Source organism: Papio anubis, chromosome 7, assembly GCF_008728515.1.
Source record: "Papio anubis isolate 15944 chromosome 7, Panubis1.0, whole genome shotgun sequence".
Taxonomy (NCBI): domain Eukaryota; kingdom Metazoa; phylum Chordata; class Mammalia; order Primates; family Cercopithecidae; genus Papio; species Papio anubis.
In genome coordinates, this window is record NC_044982.1 from 58319430 (window position 1) to 58328895 (window position 9466).

A 9466-nucleotide genomic window follows, 5' to 3' on the forward strand; every position below is an offset into this window, starting at 1 on the left:
TTAGTGTTTATAACATGTTTCTACCATATTTCCACCATTATAGTATCACACTGAATAGTTTGACTGCCAAAAATCCTCTGTGTTCCACGTCTTTATCCCTCTCCTGCCTCTAGCCCCTGGCAACCAATGATTCCTTTTTTTTTTTTTTTTTTTTTTTTTTTTGAGATGGCATCTCGCTTTGTTGCCCAGACTGGAGTGCAGTGGCACGATCTCGCTCACTGCAAGCTCCGCCTCCCAGGTTCATACCATTCTCTTGCTTCAGTCTCCCTAGTAGCTGGGACTACAGGCAACTGCCACCATGCTGGGCTCATTTTTTTGTATTTTTAGTAGAGACCGGGTTTCACCATGTTAGCCAGGATGGTCTCGATCTCCTGACCTCGTAATCCGCCCGCCTCGGCCTCCCAAAGTGCTGGGATTACAGGCGTGAGCCACCGTGCCTGGCCCAATGATCCTTTTACCATCTTCCTAGTTTTGCCTTTTCCAGAATATCATAGTTTTAATCATACAGTATGTAGCATTTTCAAATTGCCTTCTAATACAGTTTAGATACCTGTCCCCTCCAAATCCCATGTTAAAATGTGATCCCTAATGTTAAAGGGATCCTGGTGGGAGGTGTTTGGGTCATGGGGTCAGATCCCTCGTGAATGGCTTGCTGCCCTCCCTGCAGTAGTGAGTTCATGGGAGATCTCGTTATTTAAGAGGCTGGCATCTCTCTTGTCCTCGTTTCTTGCTCCATCTCTTGCCATCCAACACACTTACTCCCATTTCACCTGTCACCACAAGTAAAAGCTTCCCGAAATCCTGAGCAGAGGCAGATGCTGGCGCCATGCTTCTTGTACAGTCTGCGGAACTGCTAGTCAAATAAACTTTTCTTCATAAATTACCCAGTTTCAGGTATTCCTTTTAGCCATGTACAATGGACTAATATGCTTTCTTTCACTTGGTAATACACATTTAAGTTTAATCCATCTTTTCATTGCTTGATAGCCATTTGTTTTTAATGCTGAATAATATTCCATTGTTTTGATGTACCCTAATTTATTTATCTATTCACCTACTGAAAGGCATTTAGGTCCTAACATGTTTTAGCAATTATGAATAAAGCCTCTATAAATATCTTTGTGTGTTTTTTCGTGTGTGGACGTACGTTTTCAACTTATTTAAGTAAATAGGAAGAAATTCAATTGCTGGATGATATGATAAGATACTTAGTTCCGGAAGAAACTGCCAAACTTTCTTCCAAAGTGGCTGTGCCTATTTAAATTTCCATTAGTAATGAATGAGAGTGCATGGTTCTTCACATCCCTGCCAACATTTTGTGTTGTCAGTGTTCCGAATATTGGCCATTGTAATAGGTGTGTGATGATACCTCATATTGTTTTATCTTGCATTTTCCTAGTAACGTACAATGTGGAGCATCAAACCATATGCTTATTTGTCATCTGTATATCTTCTTTGATGAGGTGTCTGTTCAGATCTTTTTGCCCATTTTTAATTGAGTTGTTAGGTTTCTTAGTATTGAGTTTTAAGGGTTCTGTCTATTTTTTATAACAGTCTTTTATCAGATATCTTTTGCAAATATTTCCTGTGGAAATTACATTTTGTTTCACAAAGTTTATTTTTCCATGCCTATCTTATTTTTGACCCCCATGATTTCTTTTTAGCTTCAAAAAAAGCAATTTTTACATAAAAGGACACAATAAAATGTACTTTTGTGAGGATGTATTATATATCAACTGTTTGACATATTTGCTTTAGGTTCCGTGACATTCTTACAAAAAATACATTTGTAAAATTACACATTTCCTAAATTAATATTCTAATACATTATTTGGCAATAAATGATATAGCATCTTTTGACTGTCATGACAGATTTCACGTATACACCTACTGAAGATCATTTTGGCAAATTTAGTTACTTTTTTAGGATAAAACTGTAATTTCATTACTCTTCTACTGCTTGAAAGCTATATTTAAATATAGTAATATAAACATGGTTTATTTAGTGACAAATTTAGAGATTGAATATTATCAAAAGTATATGCCTACTCTGACATACAACATATGCCCAATGTTAAAACTCAATGACATCATATTCTTTAGAATCTATAGTGTTCTTATCTCTAATAGTGTTTTGAAAATTGATATCCTTGTTAGCTTGAATCCTCCAAGAAGCTGACATCAAGACAGGATTAGCAAATTCTATGTTGAAATGGAATGATTTATAATTTCAATAATATTTAGTAGATGGAGTCTTAACAGTAATGCATTGACAACAATGTTATTTGAATTTATTTTGAAGTTAAGGCTTATATTCTTAGAGAACTTTGTTTCTTCCAGTGACCAATAAGCATTTATGTCATCCTCTCATAGTTATTGTACCCATGCAGATGCCAGCTCCTACAGAAGATAGTCACACTTTACTTCATAACAAACAGCAGGACTTCCTTCACAGAATGCAGACAATTTGTCATAAATACAAACCTGCCAAGACATCATCAAGAAATAATCTACACTGACTCTACTCCATCTCTTATGGATCAATGACCACTGTAGTAACACCCCTTCCTCTCATTTATATTCCAGTCTAGTGCAACCCTTTAAATGATTTGGTCTTTCTTGCTCTGTATCCAATTGCTACTTCCTCATCTCCTGGCTAAATCTTTCTTTATGTCTTTCAGAATTCCTACTGGAAATATTTTTTGAAGTTCTCTTTCCTCTCCATCTCTGAATTTTACTTCCACCTCTGAAATGCAAATGATGACCGTCTTATACCATTTACCTGTGTTGCTTCAAGTGCATTCTTTCACATCATATGTACATCAAGGTCTAGATCCCAAAGTCATTCTAATTACATTACTTATCTACCCCATACTTCACTGAGACTCCAGGTTATAAAATTATATTTGTCTTCTTATTTCTGATACATAGTTTCTTGCCATCTCTCATTATTTAAAAACTTCAATCACTCAGTCATAATCTTTTCTCTCTACCACAGTTTTTCTGTCATCATCCTAGATGTCTTCAAATTCCATACTGATGATGTGTCCAATTCTAACCTCTCATATCCTTGGACACTTTATTTTCAATGAAGTTATCCTTTCTTAAATCTTTCCAAATGTCAATATTCAAAACTTATCACTCACAAAATCAGTAAGTCAAACATCCCATTTTCTGAACAAAATCTCTAACCCTCCAAATTTTCTTACTCAGAAACCCACCTGTCATTTTCTCCTTTATCTCCTTCTGTAACAGCCTCTTCCTACTTACCTTAAATTTCACTTTTTGTCAATGTAACCACTTCTCTGAAAATTATTTTAAATCCTTTTCTCTTTGTCCTCAGAATTCCTGGAAAATTCAAAATGTCGAATGGATCAATTACCCATTTTCTTTTTGACTTAAAACAAATGATTAGAATTTCTCTGAGAAAACTAACATAAAAATGTAAATTAACACCATTGAAATTAATTATGTTTTTAAATTTTCTGTGTTTTATGTTTTTGACATCTAAAAGAACTTGCTATCAGTTGATAGACTACCACTCTCAGGTCTAGCCAATTCCAGATGGCAAATGGGTTGGCCAAGTAGGAGCATGTCTTTTATATGCAAACCAACCAATCCCAATCTTATAGTCCAAACCGCTTCCTTAACTCTCACCACCCAAGATTTCCCCTACCCTAAATCACTGCAGGACTAGGTTCCAGTAGAGATTACCCCTACTGCCCATGGAAATTATTCAAGCCAGCCAATCCTTAACAGTTTACTTTGCCACGCTTTATCTTTCCTGCAGAAACCCCAATAAAGGATTGGGTGTAGGCTTCTCCCTTGCTCCTGCTTCTGGCTGACCAAACCTGGAATTTCCTTTGCAGTCCTATATGGCATGGCATGTCCCCTTCTTTTGGGAAATGTGAGTAATAAAATCTTCTTTCAATGGCATTGACCTCTTCATGTTGGCACTCGGTTGTCTCCATTAAAATTCCCCAGATATACTTTTAACACATCATTATAGTCAGTATGTACAAAATATTAGTGTGGTAAGCAAATCTTTCTATTTCTATATGGAAATTCTAGGTAACTAAAATGTTATTGCCTAAGAAAAAGCCACACTTGAACTTTAGTTGCATTTATCCCTGTGTATTTATGTGTTGTAAAAATGTAAAGAAATTCACTGAAGAATTCAAACATATCCTCAATTCTACAAGGTAATCTGTCATTAGCTCACTCCCCCATCTCCCTGGAGCTATCACCAACTGTACTATGTTCACTCTCTAACCGTACACTATGAAGGTGACCTTGTAATGTGCTTCATTTAGAAAATAAAAGTAATCCATTTAAAACTTCTAAAATTTTGGCTTCAAATCAATACATTTGCCTTAATCTCTACTGATCATTATTATCTCCTCTAATAAAAATGAAAAAAAAATGCCAATCTCCAGTCTCATATGTTACCTTTCTTCTGAATCTTAGCCCCTTGTTTTCTTTCAACAAGGTTAAACCTTTATCTATCTCTTGCTATCCTGTATCTGTAATCCTCTTACTTTGTACTGGATAATTTCCATCAGCATTTAAATATCCAGACTTAAGAATTATAGGCTTCCCTGTATATGACATACCCTTGCAGCTACTATACTTGAAATCATCAATAACTTCCAATTTCCTAAATGTAATGCACACTTTTCAGTCTTCATTAATTCTGTATTTTTATTAGACCTCATTGATTTGGTCATTTTCTCCTTATTGAAAGCTGAGATTTAAATTGTTTTTCTCTCATCATTATGGCTGCTGCCTAATTAGTCTCTCTTTATGGCCTAAAGTTAAAAAGGTAAAAGTCCCCCAGATCTAAATTTAGGTGTTTTTCTTTGTTCATTGTTATATTCTAACCCTAGACACACTCAACACACACATTATCCCTATCTTGTCAATTACCACATACATCAGTCTTTCCAGGTTAATAACTGAACTATAATTTTCTCTGAGATCCAGTTCCTTATGTGTCTCCGTATAATCTCAGGAACAAAAAGTTCAATAAGTGAAAAAATCCTCTCCCCTAATCTACTACATATCACCAAGCCTTATCTTTCTTCACTGAAATTACTCTTCAGAACAGTTGTTGAGGCAAAAAAAGTTGAATCATACTTATTTTCCCTCACTTTCTTTGTCAACTTTTTACATGAAATAAATTAACTTTTTCAAAATTTTTGTTTACTGAAGCAGAATTTACATACCAAGATGTACATAGTTTAATTGTACAGTTTGAGTTTGACAAATGTATGCTCCAATAAAATTACCAATCCGATCAAGGCACACAATATTTCATCACAACAAAAAGCTTCTTCATGCTCCTTTCCAATCAATTTCCTCTGGCCAGAGATCAATTGCTGCCATTATTTCCCAAGCCAACATCTATGTATCTATGTATCTAGCTTTCTAGCTATTTAGCTATCTATCAATCTATAATTTTAATTTTTTAAAGTAATTACTTTACTTTTCTAAGTAGGCTTATCTTCTCTTCTGTAGCTCTTCTGAAATAATATTTAAACCTGATGTCTGTGAAATATCTTTAAACACATTGTGAAACTATATGGAAATATATTCTGAAACTACCTTGCATACTGAACTAAATACCTTCATGGAGACCTGCTTCTTCATCTTCCATGTCAATTTCTTGGTGACTTAGTGTCATTGCTCTCTGCAAATCTTTCTTTCTTCATTGAGTGCTCTTGATTCATCGATTCTTACTACGATTCACTCAATCTCTGATTTTTTTAGCTGTGATAATTCTTCTCTGATAAGTTTAGATCAGCGCTTCTGTTGGACCCTGATTATCTGGAGGAGTTCATCAACTTCACAATCTGGAAGATCGCCCTGAACAATAAATACAGAATAGCTCCCTATTGTAAGCAAACCAAGCAAAGTGCAAGGTATTTGTTTCATGGTAATTCTGTACTAAATCAGGAACTAAATCATGTCATTATCATCATCAAATATTTCTCTTGGATTTTGACATATCCAATATATATTTTTTCAGTCTTTCATTATATAGGAGCTTCAGATAGAAATAATATATTTTATTAATCTCTAACTATAAACCAATGTTCTTTATAATTGCCTATAAATGGCCTTTCATTTATAAGATCAAGCCTGAGCCTCTGATCAAGACAGTGTTTGATACTTTAGATTTGAGTAGGATTAGTTCAAATTCTAAACTTTCAAGGCATTGCTTATAACTCTTTAAGGAATTTTCTAGCACAAGAAGAAATCTTAACTTCTAAAGAAATTTCAGTTGTTCAGCTTTCATTAAAGTCTGTACTCTACCATAGAGGTCTTTTTACTGGGCCTCAATTCTGGTTGCTAGAAATCCTAGTGCAGCGTCAGGCTTAATTGATTTTAGGACTCAATGACATTATACAGGACTTAGGTCCTTTCTTTCTTTCTTTTTGCTTGCTCATCCTTTGTGTGGCTTCATCCTCAGCCGATTGCAGGATGGCTGCAGCTGTTTCAGGCATTACATCCAGATACACATAGGAAAAAGAAAGATCATCACTATCTGCACTCTAAGGAACAATTTATCATTTTTTTAATGGAAGTATTGCAATAATCTACTAACAAGTTTCTACCTGTATAATCCTGTCTTCTCTTCCAAACCAATAACTGTCACTGAAATAGTTATAATTAAATTGCTAACATGTAGATATTTCAATCTCATTCAAATGCTTATAGCGTTAAATATCTTCCTGTTACATGTTCCAAATTTTTAAAAAGTGTAGAGATAACTTTACAACATGCCTCCTGTCAATCACCCAGAGTTCTCAGGAAACACCCTTTCTCCTTGATCACTATTTCCAGGAGCCTAGTTTGTTTGTTTGCCGCAAACTCCTTCCTGTTTTATTGTGTTCTTACATGCTAAGCTTAATTGTTGCAATATTTTTTTCTCCTTCCCCTTAATATTTTTCTTCTAATTAGCAACTTTTTTCCATCAATTTTCAGGAAATTACCCCAGGTTAAGTCAGTCATCTATATTTCATGCTCTCACTGTACACTCTGCTTTTGCTTTGAGGAACTTATATATAAGTTATATATAAATATATATATTATATATAAATGAATAATTATTTTTATAATTTCTATCCTTTAAAAGTACCTCTGTTTCCTCATAGATTCTAAGCTTCTTGAGGGTAAATGCTATTTGTCTCTCTTGTTCTGCTGTGTTCTCAGAAAATCTGAGAACATACCTCATTGAAAATAGAAGTAATAACAGTCAAAGGTAATTTACATTTTATATAGAAATAAAACGTAACTGCTTTTTCGCAACGGGTTTGCCGCCAGAACACAGGTGTCGTGAAAACTACCCCTAAATGCCAAAATGGGAAAGGAAAACACTTATATCAACATTGTCGTCATTGGACACGTAGATTCAGGCAAGTCCACCACTACTGGCCATCTGATCTACAAATGCGGTGGCATCGACAAAAGAACCACTGAAAAATTTGAGAAGGAGGCTGCTGAGATGGGAAAGGCCCTTCAAGCGCCTGGGTCTTGATAAACTGAAAGCTGAGCGGAACGCGGTATCACCATTGATAGCTCCTTGTGGAAATTTGAGACCAGCAAGTATTATGTGACTATCATTGATGCCCCAGGACACAGAGACTTCATCAAAAACATGATTACAGGGACATCTCAGGCTGACTGTGCGCTGTCCTGATTGTTGCTGGTGTTGGTGAATTTGCTGGTATCTCCAAGAATGGGCAGACCTCGAGCATGCTCTTCTGGCTTACACACTGGGTGCAAACAACTAACCATTATAGCACAAAATGGATTCCACTGAGCCACCCTAGCCAGAAGAGATAAGGAGAAATTGTTAAGGAAGTCAGCACTTACATTAAGAAAATTGGCTACAACCAGTAGCCAGTAGCATTTGTGCCAATTCTCTGGTTGGAATGGTGACAACATGCTGGAGCCAAGTGCTAACATGCCTTGGTTCAAGGATGAAAGGTCACTTTAAGGATGGTAAATGCCAGTGGAACGTTGCTTGGAGGCTCTGGACTGCATCCTACCACCAACTCGCCCAACTGACAAGCCTGCTCTCGCCTCCAGGATGTCTACAAAATTGGTGGTAATGTACTGTTCCTGCTGGCTGAGTGGGAGACTGGTGTTCTCAAACCCGTATGGTGGTCACCTTTGCTCCAGTCAACGCTACAACTGAAGTAAAAATCTGTCGAAATGCACCATGAAGCTTTGAGGAAGCTCCTTCCTGGGGACAATGGGCTTCAATGTCAAGAATGTGTCTGTCAAGGATGTTCGTTATGGCAGCTGCTGCTGGTGACAGCATAAACGCACTCCACCAATGGAAGCAGCTGGCTTCACTGCTCAGGTGATTATCCCGGAACCATCCACGCCAAATAAGTGCTGGCTATGCCCTGTGTTGATCGCCACATGGCCTACATTGCATGCAAGTTTGTTGGAGTCAAGGGAAAGATTGATCGCCGCTCTGGTAAAACTGGAAGATGTCTCTAAATTCTTGAAGTCTGGTGATGCTGCCATTGTTGGATATGGTGCCTGGCAAGCCTATGTGTTGGAGAGCTTCAGACTATCCACCTTTGGGTCGCCAGTTTCTCGTTCACGATATGAGGCAGACAGCTGCTGTGGGTGTCATCAAAGCAGTGGACAAGATGCCGTTGAGCTGGCAAGGTCACCAAGTCTGCCCAGAAAGCCTAGAAGGCTAAATTGAATATTATTCCATTACCCGCCACCCCACCCCCACCCAGTGGTAGGAAGAACGTCCCAGAACTGTTTGTTTCAATTGGCCATTTAAGTTTAGTAGTAAAAGACTGCCACTGATAAACAATGCATCGTAAAACCTTCAGAAGGAAAGGAGAATGTTTTAGACCACTTTGTTTTCTTTTTATGTGGTGGCAGTTTTAAGATATTAGTTTTTAAAATCAGTACTTTTTAATGGAAATAACTTGACCAAAAAATGTGTCACAGAATTTTCAGACCCATTAAAAAAGTTTAATGAGAAAAAAAAAAAAAGAAAACGTAACTGAGAAAACTAATGTACTTTCTTGTTTTTGATAGCAAGGTTGTTTTTACATTTCTTCATTATTTTATCATTTAGATTAAAATTATATTTCTTAAAACCTTGAATATATATATACTTTGTAATTTCCTCTTGATGCATTTATCATTTATGTGTAAAAAACACATATGATGAAACTTGAATCAATTGGGAATGAGATTCTTTCTGGTAAAATAATGGACCACCAGAGTTAAGGAGAACAAGTATTAGCAAAACAGCCATTGGACTGATGGTACATTGGGGTTTTGTGCGGATTATGAAAAAAAAAAAGAGTCCAGTTCTAGGGTATGGGAATAATACAAGTATAATTAGAATGAGGTTCAGACCGATAGACAGTGAAATGGCCAGGGAGGGGGAAGAATAGTTTTAGAGGTGAATTTTAGTGATGAA

At 36.4% G+C, this 9466-nt stretch overlaps 1 pseudogene; it reads left to right on the forward strand.

The window, feature by feature from the left end:
- The first annotated feature begins 7292 nt into the window (after positions 1–7292).
- Positions 7293–8838, forward strand: LOC101023399 (annotated as a pseudogene).
- Positions 8839–9466: the final 628 nt, after the last annotated feature.